The sequence below is a fragment of the Petaurus breviceps genome, unplaced genomic scaffold (genome assembly GCF_028583685.1).
Source record: "Petaurus breviceps papuanus isolate PSGF00001 unplaced genomic scaffold, PetGlider_PUasm1.0 90778, whole genome shotgun sequence".
NCBI classification, from domain to species: Eukaryota; Metazoa; Chordata; class Mammalia; order Diprotodontia; family Petauridae; genus Petaurus; species Petaurus breviceps.
Genome location: NW_027187343.1, coordinates 5,293,716 through 5,307,757, shown reverse-complemented (window position 1 = coordinate 5,307,757; position 14,042 = coordinate 5,293,716).

Sequence of the window (14,042 nt, the reverse complement as noted above, 5' to 3'; positions counted from 1 at the left end):
TCCCTAACCAAGGCACAGTTCTGTCTACCAAGAAAGCCTTGCATTCGCCTGCTTTTAAATTCTCAGAGTACCTTCATATCTTTTATCTCATTGGACCCTTTCAGCTTAGGCCCTATTGTTCTCATTTGACAGATGAGAAATATAAGAGAGAGGGGTAAAATTACTTGGCTGAGTTCATATAGCATGTCTGCTTTCCCCTCCACACACACACACACACACACACACACACACTGCTTAGTATAATATGCTACACAAATAGTATGACAACCTGACTGTCTCCTAAATCCCCTTCATCTACTATAAAATCATTAAAAACATTTTACCACTTTCTAATCATAATAGCCTCATTCATTGTCTATTCTGCTTTCCTTCCCAAAAATTCCCTCACTATGTCATTGCATGTTATCTCTGTAGAAAAGATGTAGCTGTAAGACATCCATCCAATCAGTAATGTAGCAGCCCAGTCTGGAAATCGAGGCCTTTTTGTTGTCTGACCCAATTTCAATAAAATCTGAGAAGGAGGTGCTAGTATATTTCCAGAACTTCTGAGACAGGAATTCTGGAAGCCCTAAGAGACATCAGTTATGCCTCCCCACCCCTCAACTGCTGGCTCTTCAGAAGCCATAAGGGAAGGAGGGATTGGGTTAGTAGTGTGCATGCTGTGACAAGGCCTATAAAAAAGATTGCCTCTTCTGATTTCCTCCCCAAGCCTTGGCTTAGTTGAATCTTTACTCTTACCCTTTAGCCATAGACTGCATGCCAGTGCCAGGACAATTATCTCCCAGATGGGTAAAACAGGTCCTAAGGACTTAGGGTAGGCAGGGCTGAGGCAGTCTTCCTTACACCTGGCAAATACTACATAAATATATGTCGAATGAATGAATCAGCCCAACTCCATTGCCATCAGTGGAAAAACAACCAAAATCAAAATCCTTTTGACAATATGGGCAGGTCAGCACATCTTCCTATATTCCAGAAAGCTTTTATGATTCACAGATTCCTGATTCATAAACCTTGGTGCTCAGTGGCCACAGTACTGAGATCTGTCTCCAGCAATTCCACAGACAAACTCAGGTTTATCTTTCATCGTCTCTGAGTCTTGGTTTGCCTTCTACATATACGCGTGCTCCTTGGGGGGTTGGGGTGAGGGCTAAGGAAGACCACCTCTCTAGGAAACAAAGATTCCAACCACAGGGCTTTCAGAGATTTTCCTATATCTTTACTTTTTTTTGCCCGAGGGCAATTGGGGTTAAGTGACTTGCCCAAGGTCACACAGCTAGGTCCTCCTATCTCCAGGGCTGGTGCTCTATTCACTGCGCCACCCAGCTGCCCCGATTTTCCTATATCTTTAACCTGGATTCACTTTCCAAAGGGGGATACCTCTCAGTACCATCCTAGCAACTCTTTAAGACTATAAGTTTCAGAGAACATACTGACTTGCATTCACAGAGAAATTCCTCAGTAAGAGTCACCTACATGGATGAAATCACAGATCTACACTCCTCCCCTCCCTCCAAAAGTATCCCAGAAATGGAGCAATTTTGAATGCTTTGAGTGGGGTTTACTAATCTCCAAAATTTTTGGACCATGCACTCCTACCAGTAAAAAAATTTTTAGTAAGTGCCCCCAATATGTGTATATATACACTAATTTATAAGTTATATATACATATTACTGTACTTTCTTTTTTTTTTTTTTAAGCAATCGGGGTTAAGTAACTTGCTCAAGGTTACACAGCCAGTTATTTCAACACTGGAGCCGGTGCTCTTACTCGCTGAGCCACCTGGCCGCCCCTAAGCAATTGGGGTTAAGTAACTTGCTCAAGGTTACAAGGCCAGGTGTTTCTGGGTGGGTGCTAAGTGTCCGAGCCCGGGATTCGATCTCCAGGTCTTCTCAACACTGGAGCCGGTGCTCTTACTTGCTGTGCTACCTGGCCGCCCCCATATTACTGTACTTTCAATTATTTACATCATAAGAGTTATGCCACTGATCAGTTCTCCTCCTGAAAAAAGTTTGCTACTTCTCTCCAGGAGATTGTGCCAGCTCTTGAGATGCTGGATCTAGGGAGAGACCTATACTGTTACAATTCCTTCATGTCCAAGATCAGAATGGTTTTAGGCTAATTTATTCTTTCTGTTCTTTTACACTAGGTCCCACAGCCCTAACTTATAAACAGAGAACTCCTTTAGATACTATGGGAATTGTCTTCTACTCCCCCTCCTTTAACTAGTCTTCATTCACCACTCTTGGTTGAGTAAATCTATTTTGTATATATTCCTTCTCTCCCTACTCCTTGGCAAAGTGCCTCCCACTCATTTAGCCTCTCCCCCTGAGTGTTGGGGTTTAGAGGGGCTCTTCCACTCCTTCCCACTTGGCTACCTCTTTCCCTATAATGCTCTTGGGCAACTAAACTAGATCATACAAATTAGCCTGGACATACTTCAAGAAAGCACAGAAAAAAGAAGAGGGGTCCAGAGAAGTTAAGTGGCTGACCCAAGGTCATATCACTCCATAATAACATAGGTATTCCAGACCTTAAATCTGTGGGATTTTTTTTTTATTCTAAGCCAAGAACTTGTGAAAAATTGGGCAATGTTTCCAATGTTAATACATAGCATAATCCATGGGGTATTAGGCAAATAATCTAAGCTAAACAGCATCTTGCTCTTTCTAGGAGGAGTACCTGAATCCTTGAGAGAGTGGGGGAGTCCAAAGTCCACAGCAGCTAAGCCAAGAAGGATCATCCCTCCTCCATTAGGCTGTACCCTCTTTCTTTCTAAAAGATGAATGGTTAGGATGAGATGACCTTTTAAGGTCTCTTTCTGCTCTAAGGGCTTGTAATTATATAATTCAAATGGGGGTATGGGGAAAAAGAAAACTTTCAAAAGCAACCATATCATTGTACCATTGGATCCTAGGGCCATACTCCACTGGTCACAATCCCCTTGTCAGAACTCTGTTTATCTCAACCAATCAACCTACTTACCACCTCCATAATACGGAGTCTCATGTCTGGCTTCTGGGCTGGTCACAGATTAAAGTTGTGCCTTTACCCACAGAAAATACATTCTAAAACTTCCTGCTTATGGTAGAAATTCATGCTTTTCTAGTATTTCCTTGCTGCTGATGACTTGAATCCAATGTCCTAACTATTTACCTGATCTCTGCCTCTCCACTTTGCCCTGATCTCTGTGTTCTTTGATTCCTGGCTGCTCACCTGGCTTCTGACTTCCAGATCGGTGACATCGCCCCCTACTTACAACCTCTTAGACCGGTTTGATTCTCTGCTTTGCCCTCTCTCTCCTGGCCCAGGTCCTGTCCTATCTGTTCCACTGCCATCATGGCCCCAGTATGATGCCCCTACAGGCCTCAGGCTTCCCAGCATCCCAAAGAGAGTAATGAATGTACTTGTCTTGGTGACTATTTTGCCCACCTCTATCTCTTTGTGACTGGAGGCCAATCTCTCAGATTCTCCACAGGTAAAACAGGGACAGTAGTATTAACCAACTTCCCATTAAGGAATAATTGTCTGAACAGGTGCTCTAACACCCCTGGGTGCTATAAAGATTCTGAATGGCATGAAAACAGGTGCAGTCATCTTTGCTTACTTACCAGGTGAACGTCAGCTTCATTGGGCTGAGACCAACTTGTCTAATTGGTATAAGCTCTGTTGGGGTCTTCTGCTGTATGGATAATGGGCCAAAAGGACCAAACAAAGGCAGTACAAAATGAAATCTGGATGGTAATAATGTTGCTTAGGCTGGAGTGTATCAGAGCTCTCACAATTTCATCTGTCCTTTATTAGGACAAAGGAAGTAACTAGAGTTTGTTGCTAGTAAATTCCTAGAGTTTAAGGCCATTCCCAATCTCTGGGACTGGCCCTTGCCCTCAAGGAGCAGACATCCTAATCCCCCTAATGGGGGAGACATCATGCAAAAACTATGTGCATACAAGACATATACAGGATAAATTGGAGATAATTTCACTCCCATTCCCAATATACAAGCATACATGCACATACACACATATGCACTAAGTCAAAATTCAACAGGTAGCCCCTGATCCCCACATCCAGTAAGTCCTTCCCCATATCCAGAAAATCCAAAAGCTCATGAAATAATCACCTTCCTAACTTTTCAACTTTCCTTCTTCTAGCTCTTGGCCCATTCCGTTCTTTCCTGTCTTTTAACTAATCATCCTCAGCTCACCTTCTTAGCTTTTTTCTAGTTCTGTCTTTCTGTCTACACACTTCATCTCTCTTAACCATCTTGATCACCAGCTTATCTTCTCTCCTATTATTTAATTTCCTTTCATTTGACTCCTTTATTGACTGTACCAACAGTCTGCTTTATTGACTCCATTATGAATTTATATAAACAGATACCAACACAAAACATACATATTATGGTCCTTCTGCTCAACAGAAAAGGGGCATATAGGAAAATAGAGGCACATAGAGGCATATAGAAAAGGGGCATATAGGGGCATATAATATAATTGAGGGAGGTCTGTCCATTGCCAGGGTCTAATGCTACTTATAAATTTCATGGCAAGTTGTCATAGAACCAATTTAATCTACTGTTCCAAATAAGTGAAGGCTGTTTTCTTTGGCTCTTATAAGAAACTTGATTCCAGTTAAGATTTAGAATGTCATAAAGACACGTTTTAATCTGATTGATCTAAATTGATCACAAGAACTTATGTCTCATGCCATTGTTAGGGGGTAATGTCAACTAAGTAACCAGAAACTAATAATATGAAGATTAAGCTATACCCAACAGTCTAAAACAATAGATGAATGGAGGATGTGTGATTCAAGTCTTCTAAAAAGAAGAAAAAAGATTATAAAAATACACCTGTATAACTGGTACAGTGGACGTAATTCTTTCGAAGTTGAGTAATATTTGGCGTGTTTCCTTACAGGGTTAGATTGAAGTAAAGAAGTGACTACATTTAATTTCTGTCTTTGAAATATGAGTGCAACAGGAACTGGATATTTAATATCATTCACAGAGATGGGGAACCTGTGGCCTCAAGGCCACATGTGGCCTTCTAGTTCCTTGGGTGCAGCCTTTTGACTGAATCTGTGAAGTTTGGATTCAGCCAAAGGGCTGCACTTCAGGACCTAGAGGGTAACATGTGACCTTGAGGTCACAGGTTTACCACCCCTGAAAGGGATGTCCTGAGTGAGGAAACTCCTTCTACCAAGACAGGTTGGTATCTTCTCTGCAATCCATAGTCTTAGGAAGTTGCCAGAGCACTGAGAAGTTAATTGATTCACCCAGGGTCACACAGCTCTATGTATCAGAGGCATAACCAGGTTTTCTTGATTCCAAGGACAGCCCTCTATCCCTCTAACATGCTGCTTCATTTGCATAGTATTTGAAATACTTATAATAAAATAATTATTACCTATATAATTACTTATATACATATAATTATTACATATATACACATAATATTATATACATATAAAAGTCTAATTACTTATATAATAAAATCATAAGTACTAATATAAAATGATTTTGTGTACTTGACATATCTTCTCTTCTAGGCTGTAAGCTCAGATGGGTCAAAGATTGTGTCTTATTTCTCTTTGTATGTCCACAGAGTTCAGCATACCACTGCCTTGGGAGCAATCGTGTGAAAGGTAAAGAAATTAAAGTCATAGAGGTGACAGTTTCATACTAGCAGAGAAGTGACACACATAGTAGTCTCAGGTCAATGTGAACACTTCTGTGAGATGAGGCAAATCACTGGACCTCTCTGAACCTTTGTTTCCTCTTCTGCAAAATGAAGCGGTTGGACTAAGGTGATATTTACAATTCCCTTCATTCTATAACTCTATTCTATAAATATTTCATTTTTAAACTTCAGAAGTATTCCAGGAGATCAGTGGTCATGGCTTGTCGGGAATGTTGTGGAGCAGATTCCTGTTGGTACAGGTTGCATTAGATGACTTTGGAGGGCTTGTCCAACCATGAGAGCATAGCTAAACATTTACAACATGAGTAAGTCCACTAGAGCTCCATTATAAAACTCTTTTTGTATGCCATGTCATGAAATAATCCAATAGGTGGAAACCCCCTTATAACAAGTTCATTTCTGAACCAAAACTCTTTGGATCATATTCACAATGGACAGGCTTCTTTATATTAAATTCAGCTCCAAAGAAAATGAAAAATCAATAATACCATGGCGATGTTGTCATTTATCAGGCAAAGAAGTAGCTTATTCACAGGCTTAAAGTGGTGGATTTGCAATAGCTGTGCTTACTCTCCCAAAAGTTTCCTTTTAGAAAACATTATCATCATCCACACTCAGAGAGACAGAGGAGAGAGACAGAGAGAGACAGAGACAGAGAGAGAGAAAGAAGAGAGAGACAGAGAGAGAGAAGCATTTCTGTGCTTACTATATGACTGTCACCATGCTAAGCATGAAACACTGAGGATACAAATACAAGGAAACAATATAGACACTGCCCTCTGAGAATTTATATTGTAATAGGGAAAGACAATAAATAAAGGTGAGCTAGAAAGGGAAAGGTGGGTTGAGGGTGAGGAATGCACATGCATGGTGTGGAGATGGCCAAGAAGTTATGCAGAGTTCCAGGCAAGATAAGGTGAAAACTCATTTGTTGTTCAGTTATATCTGACTCTTTGTAAACCTATTTTGAGTTTTCTTGGCAAAGATACTGGAGTGGTTTGCTATTTCCTTCTCTGGTTCATTTTACAGATGAGGAAACTGAAGCAAAGTCAAATGACTTGTCTAGGGTCACACAGCTAGTATGTGTCCAAGGTTAGATTTGAACTCATGAAAATGAGTCCTCTTGACTACAAGCCAGTACTCTAGCCATTGTGCCACCTAGCGGCCAAAACCTCATTTAGCAGCCCCCAGTATCCCTAAGGCTCCAGTAGGAAAGGGATAACAACAAAGGCAGCTTGAGATATTGAGATATTGAGATAAAAGGAAAGAAACAGATGAAGAAAGGAAATAATTACAGGAAAAAGAGAGCAGACTGGTCACTGCTAACTAATAATGACTGATATATCTACAGTCCTTCACAAGTCCCAAAGCTCTTTCACGTGCATGATATGATTTGATCCTCTTAATGCAAACGTGACATAGGCAGAACATGTTATTCCCATCTTACAGATGAGGAAACTGAGACTTGAAAAAGCTAAGTGAATTTACCAAGGTCTCAGGTCTGAAACCCAAATCTGTAGATTCTAGTTCCGAGGCGCAGTAGATGCAGAGCTAAATTTGGAATCAGGAAGACAGATCAAATCCTCTCAGACACTTACAAGCTATGCAACCCTGGGGAAGTCGTTTAACTCCCTCGTCTGTAAAATAAGGACAATAATAGCACCTACCTCACTGGTTTCTTGTGAGTATTTATGAGATAATGTATGTAAAGCATTTTGCAAACCTTAAAAGATATGTTGTTTGCTGTTGGTTGTTCTTTGAAGAGGACTGGTGACATCAAGGGGTAATGTCTTGACTTGCACATAAATTGCATTTAAGTGAGGTATAGAATTGCACAAAGCCATCAGCCTCACTGTCCCTTCCAAAGTCTTCGTAATCCATCAGCAAGATAAAAGTCAAGATGACTGGTCAGGGTCTAGGCTGCATTGGATGACTTTGTCATCTCTCATGTCTGACCAAGCACTCCACAGAGCTTACTTCAGCAACCTTCTTGGTCATTGAAGCAGACCATTTTAATCCACCCATTCCACCTGGGGAAGTCTTCACATCACCCTAACTCACTGACAGATTGAGGCCTGTCACCCTCAACCTTGTTTAGCCTTTTGGAAGCAGATAGTTTTACCAGGGTATGATGACTGGGGAATGCTACAGCTTCTTAGAGCTATGAGTGAGAGTTGGGTGACAGGTGGATACCAAAGGTGGATGAGAAGCCCTAAAAAAGGCTCGGCAGCCCTCACATCAGAGGTGTTAGTCTCCCTGAACACCCCCACACACCCCTAAAGATATGTGGATACAAAGATAAACGCTAGACATTATACAAGTACTGGGTATTATGGCTTTTGTGAGTCTGAACTTTGCTATGCAGGCTGCCAAACCAGATCACAGTGAGTTAGAATCAAAACCTTTGCCTTTAGGGCTACACTTTGCAACTTCAAATCACCAGTTAAATTCCCATTTGATGATATTTGAAGAGATCAGATAGTATTGCTTTACAATGATTCCGGTTAGTTTTCTTAAGAAGGAAGAGAATACTAGAGGACATTAACTTTTCCATTCAGAGCAATCGCTTTCGCAAATTTCTTTTGCTGCTTCTAAGAAGCATTTCTCTCCAGTATTGTTCGATACACAATGGTCAGTGGGTGAGGCCTGGGTTTTTTCTTTACATGGTTTATACCAGCACATCCTTTGTTTGCTGTTGGTCACCCTGGCATTCTTGTTTGGTTTCTCCTAATCAGGCAAAGTCAGGCATGTGCATAACAATGAAACTGGCTCAAATTCAGCCAAAGCCAGTGGCAGATGAGATTAGCAGGGGGGTCATTTGGATTACCAAGACTGAAAGAATTTGTTTACATGCATCTATGGTAGGTTCAATGCCCTTTGAGTACTCCAGGAAGCATGGGGATTCTCAGGTTCTCAAATGACAATTGTATTTCAACATACCTTTTCCAAGACATACCCACAGTCAATCTCCTCCCCACTCCAGTGTAGACATACTGGAGTTTTATAGAGATTTTCGATTTAGAGCTGGGAGGGACTTTAGAGGTCATTTGGTCCAACCCCATCATTTTACAGATACGGAAACTGAAACCTGAAGAGGTTACATGATTTACCCAAGATTACACATCTACTAAGCAGCAAAGGGGGAATTCAGGTCACATAATTCCAAATCCAGCACTCATTTCATTATAGCTTTTGAATATCAAAATATCTACCTCAATTCTTTCAGTGATATTCTCTCTCTCTCTCTCTCTCTCTCTCTCTCTCTCTCTCTCTCTCTCTCTCTCTCTCTGTCTCTCTCTTTCTTATACACACACACACACACACACACACACACACGCACACATACACAAAGGCTCCAAACTGCCAGTCAATTTCCAGAAGTGGTTGAACAAACATTTCTGATGATCCCTGCTTTCTTTATATTCTTGCAGCAGCAGCATTTATTAAGCATTAACTATTTGCCAGGCACTGTGCTAAGCACTTTACAGATATTATCTCATTTTGTCCTTATAACAATCCGTTGAGATAAGTGCTATTATTATTTATTATTATTATTATTTGCCTTCTGGAGGGCAATTGGGGTTAAGTAACTTGCCCAAGGTTACACGGCTGTGTGTGTGTGTGTGTGTGTGTGTGTGTGTGTGTGTGTGTGTGTGTCTCAGCCCAGATCCAAACTCAGGTCCTCCTGATTCCGGGCTGGCACTTGACGCACTGAGCCAACTAGCTGCCCCATTAGATGCTATTATAAACCCCATTTTTGGGATAGGAAACTGAGAGAGACAAGATCACACAGCTAGTAAGTGTCTGAGGTGGGATTTCCACTCAAATTCTCCTGACTCTTGATTTGTCTCTCCCCTTTCCTTCTCTTTGAAGCTTCTGGCTGTTAGTCAAAAAAGGGAGATAGCAATGGGATAGAATGAAGAGAGCAGTGGATTTGGACCAGAAGACCTCACTTTGAATTTCTGCTCCGTGTGTAATACCTACGTGCCATTCACTTTGTCTCATTGAACCTCAGATTCCTCATCTGTAAAATGGGGGTAACAACACTTATACTGCCTATCTCACAGAGTTGTTAACAAAAAAATGCTTTAGAAACCTTCAAGTACCATAAAAATGTGTTATTACTATCACAGTCAGAAAGGCAAGCCCAATCCCCATCCCAAAGTCCATTGGTATGTGACTCTCTCCTCATTAGTGGGGATGAATGCCCTGCCATGACGTGACACCCGGAGAGCTCCAGCCTTCACTAGTCCTCTTTGGGACTTTTCAAGATTCAGTCTTCTTTGGGATTCAAGTGTCAAGTCACTTCTGGCACTTATGGCTTCGAACTTCAAGAAGGAAAATGGGCAAGGCACTCCACTTCAGAGTGCTTAAGGAAAAGCCTCTGGGAAGGCATGAGAGAAGCTGGCAGTCTCCACCATCCTCTCTATCCTAACTTAATACAGTGGAGATTTCAGTAGGGAGTTTTCCCTTGGTAAGATACAGGACTCTGTCCCTTGGTTGTGCTGAGTTACCTCACTCCCAGTGGGACAGCCCTTCACTCTATAATGTCTAGTATATATTTTCTTATGTATATCTTCTCTAATTTCTAATTTGCTCTGATTTGGATAAATGGGTTGCTTTGCTATTTGCTATGCATGTTCATTTTGGAACTGGTATTTAGTGGAAAGGGAGAAAGACTTACATTTCCACGTAATAATGACAGTGATCCTAATTCATTGTTGGTGGAGCTGTGAACTGATCCAACCATTCTGGAGAACAATTTGGAACTATGCCCAAAGAACTATAAAAATATGCATACCCTTTGACCCAGCAATACTACTACTAGAGCTATATCCCAAAGAGATCATAAAAATGGGAAAAAGACCCACATGTACAAAAATATTTATAGCAGCTCTTTTTGTGGTGGTCAAGAACTGGAAATTGAGGGGATGCTCATCAATTGGGGAATGGCTGAACAAGTTGTAGTATATGAATGTAATAGAATATTATTATGCTACAAGAAATTATGAACAGGGGAGGCTAGGTGGTTCAGTGAATAGAGCACTGGCCATGGAGTCAGGAGGACCTGAGTTCAAGTTCAGCCTCAGACACTTAACACTTACTAGCCATGTGACCTTGGGCAAGTCACTTAACCACAATTGCCCTACCCCCTCCAAAAAAAGCAAAAAAAAAAAATGATGAACAGGTAGACTTCAGAAAAACCTGACAAGATTTATATGAACTTATGCTGAGTGAAGTGAGCAGAACCAGGAGAACATTGTACACAGTAACAGCCGTAGTCTGCGACAACTGATTTTGATAGACTTAGCCCTTCTCAGCAATGCAAAGTCCTAAAACAATTCCAAAGGACTAATGATGGAAAATATCATCCACATCCAGAGAAAGAGTGAAGCAAACTGTTTTCTTTTGTTGTTGTTTTGTTTTTTCTTTCTCATGGTTTCTCCCATTTGTTATAATTCTTCTATACAACATGAGTAATGTGAAAATATGCTTAATAGGAATATATATATATATATATATATATATATATATATATATATATATATATATATAAAGCCTATATCAGATTTCAGGCCATCTTGGCGAGGGAAGAGAGAGGGAGGTAGAAAAATTTTGAAGTTATGGAAGTAAATGCTGAAAACTAAAAATTAATTAATTAAATTTTTAAAAAATGACAGTGATCAGAAGTTAGATTGAACCTGATCATATCCCTTAGACTAACAATATTTAAGTAAACAGATGGATAACATCCTTGCCTGATTGCTCCTCTTTCTCTGAAGACAGCAGAGTGGCCTCTAACCCCAATTTCCTATTTCCCCTCCTGGAAATAATTAAAGTCTCCTTTGAAAAAGGGTGGGGGGAGATAAGGTTAGACATATCTATTCTGTGTCCCTTTGAGTCACAAACAAGGTGGGTGAGGACTAGCTCCTCACCACACATGGGCCCGGTTATATATGGGGCTCTCTCCTTACACAAGGAAAGCAAAGAAGCATTTATGAAGGTCTCACTATGTTCTAGGAACTGTGGTAAGTATTAGAGATACAAATACATGCAAAAATAAAGGACAGTCCATGTCCTCAAGAATCTTACATTCTAATGGTGTGAAGATAATTCATAAAGGAAACTGCAAAACAGATGCAGGGGAGAAGTGGGTCACATGAAGCTACCCAGTTGAGAGGCATGGTGTTGAAGACCAGAAAGTCAGAAACATAACTAGGAAGGAAATGAAAGCTGGCCAGATGGGGTGTTTCAAGGTGAGGAGACCCTAGGTGCTGAGAGAGATTCCAAGGTGAGGCTGAAGCATCTATACGATGCTGAAGCAACAATTGAGTTGTAAAGGGAACAAGGCAGTAAATACTGCCAAAACCACTGATAAGAACATTGGGAATTAACTCAAGGGCAGGAGCCTTTCTCTGTATCCCCAGATAATAGTACATAGTAGGCACTTAATAAATGCTTAATGCTAGGCTGATTTGACTTATAAAAATTGAGAAACCCCAAACCTTTGAGCTGATGTTCCTAAATGGGCTCTTATACCCAGACTACAGAAGCAATTATCTTGATTGGGAGGAAAAAAAAAGAGCTAGGTGAGCCTTCTTCATGGCAGAAGAGCATGAATATTGAGGAATATGGATATTGAAGCAATTTTGCATCTGTATGTGTCCCTGGGTTAATCTTGTATTTTGTGCTGTGCTGTTAGAGGTACTGAGTGAAGAAAACAGCAGCTTGGGTGAGTGTGACTCATTTGTCCCTACTTGACAAAATCTTCTGAACCCTTTCCTATCTCTTGAGGTATGACTATGTCAGAAATCTTAGGACCCTTGTAGGCAAAGGTCATGACAGCCTGACTCAGTGACACTAATAGATGAGAAGAAAGAGGGAAGGGGGAAAAAAATCAAGAAATGACAACCCCAAAGACAAAAATAATAAAAAGTAAACCCATGAATCTTCTCAAAAGTAGACCATCTATCCCAATGAACATATAAATATATTATGGCTCTCCTAAAATCTGATGAAAAGTTTCATTAGAGACCAGTGCTCTGGAATTCAACTTAGATGATTTCTTAGGAAATGTGAATGTTTTTAGGGATATTAAAGCACACTATGGGCAGCTAGCTGGTTTAGTGGATAAAATGCTAGGCCTAGAATCAGGAAGACTAATTTTCCTGAGGTCAGATCTGGCCTCAGACATTTTTCTGGCTTTGTGACCTTGCACAAGTCACTTAACCCTGTTTGCATCAATTTTCTCATCTATAAAATTAACTGAAGAAGGAAATGGCAAACCAATCAAGCATCTTTGCCAAGAAAACCCCAACTGGGGTCACAAAGAGTCAGACAAAAGCTGAAACAACTGAACAACAACAATTAAGGCACATTGAGAAGCACAAAGCCAAGAAAACAAGATTGATAATGACTACAGCAACGTAAATGGAAAGGACACAAAAAAATCAAAAGTGAACACTGCAACATTACAAAGAATAGGCATAACTTCAAAGAGGAGATATGAGAAGATACTTCCCCCTACTCCATTGCAGCAGTGAAAGGTCGATGACTATAGAACCTTGCATACGTTTTCAGATTTTCAATGTATTAATGAGTTTTAATTATTTCTTTTTTCTTCCTCTTTTTCTTTTTTTTCTTGAAAAAATATTCCTTGTTACATGTGATACCTTTCTGGGATTGGGAATAGGTAGATACAGGAGGAAACTTAATTGACCTAAAACCAAAATATATCAATAAAAAGGTTTTCTTTAATGAAAAGTATAAAACACTATACAAATATATAATGGTATTATTACACTGACAGAAAGCACTCCAAATGCCTCTGTTATATGTTTTCTGTTAAACTAGAAAAAATGGTGAGAAAACCTAGAAAGATTAAGAGAGGGTACATGCTATTAGTCAGTCCACAGATATTTTCCAAGGCCAATTGCTTAATGTTCTGGGTGCTATGGTGGTTGATGTGCAATAATTTTAAAATATGGTTCCTGTTGTAAAAAAAAAATGTAATCTGTTTAGAAAGACAAAGTATGAAGTGACGAGAATATTTTGCAAAATAATGAATTAACAAGTGCAAAATGGTACTTCTAAAACTCTCTAAGTGCTGTTACATTAAAAAAAAAAGGAAGTGTGGGAGGTGGGGTGATATAATCATAGTTAAGCAAAGTAGATCATGGGAGGTGTCTTGGAAGTGGGTAGGGAAGATGGTAAATTTTGTGTTTGTAAAAAGTAAGGAATACAGAGTGGTGGAGGAGAGGTAGAAAACACGTTCCAATTATGGGGAGTAGCATGTACAAAAGCAAGGAGGTGGGACCTGGCAAGTCATTAAAGTG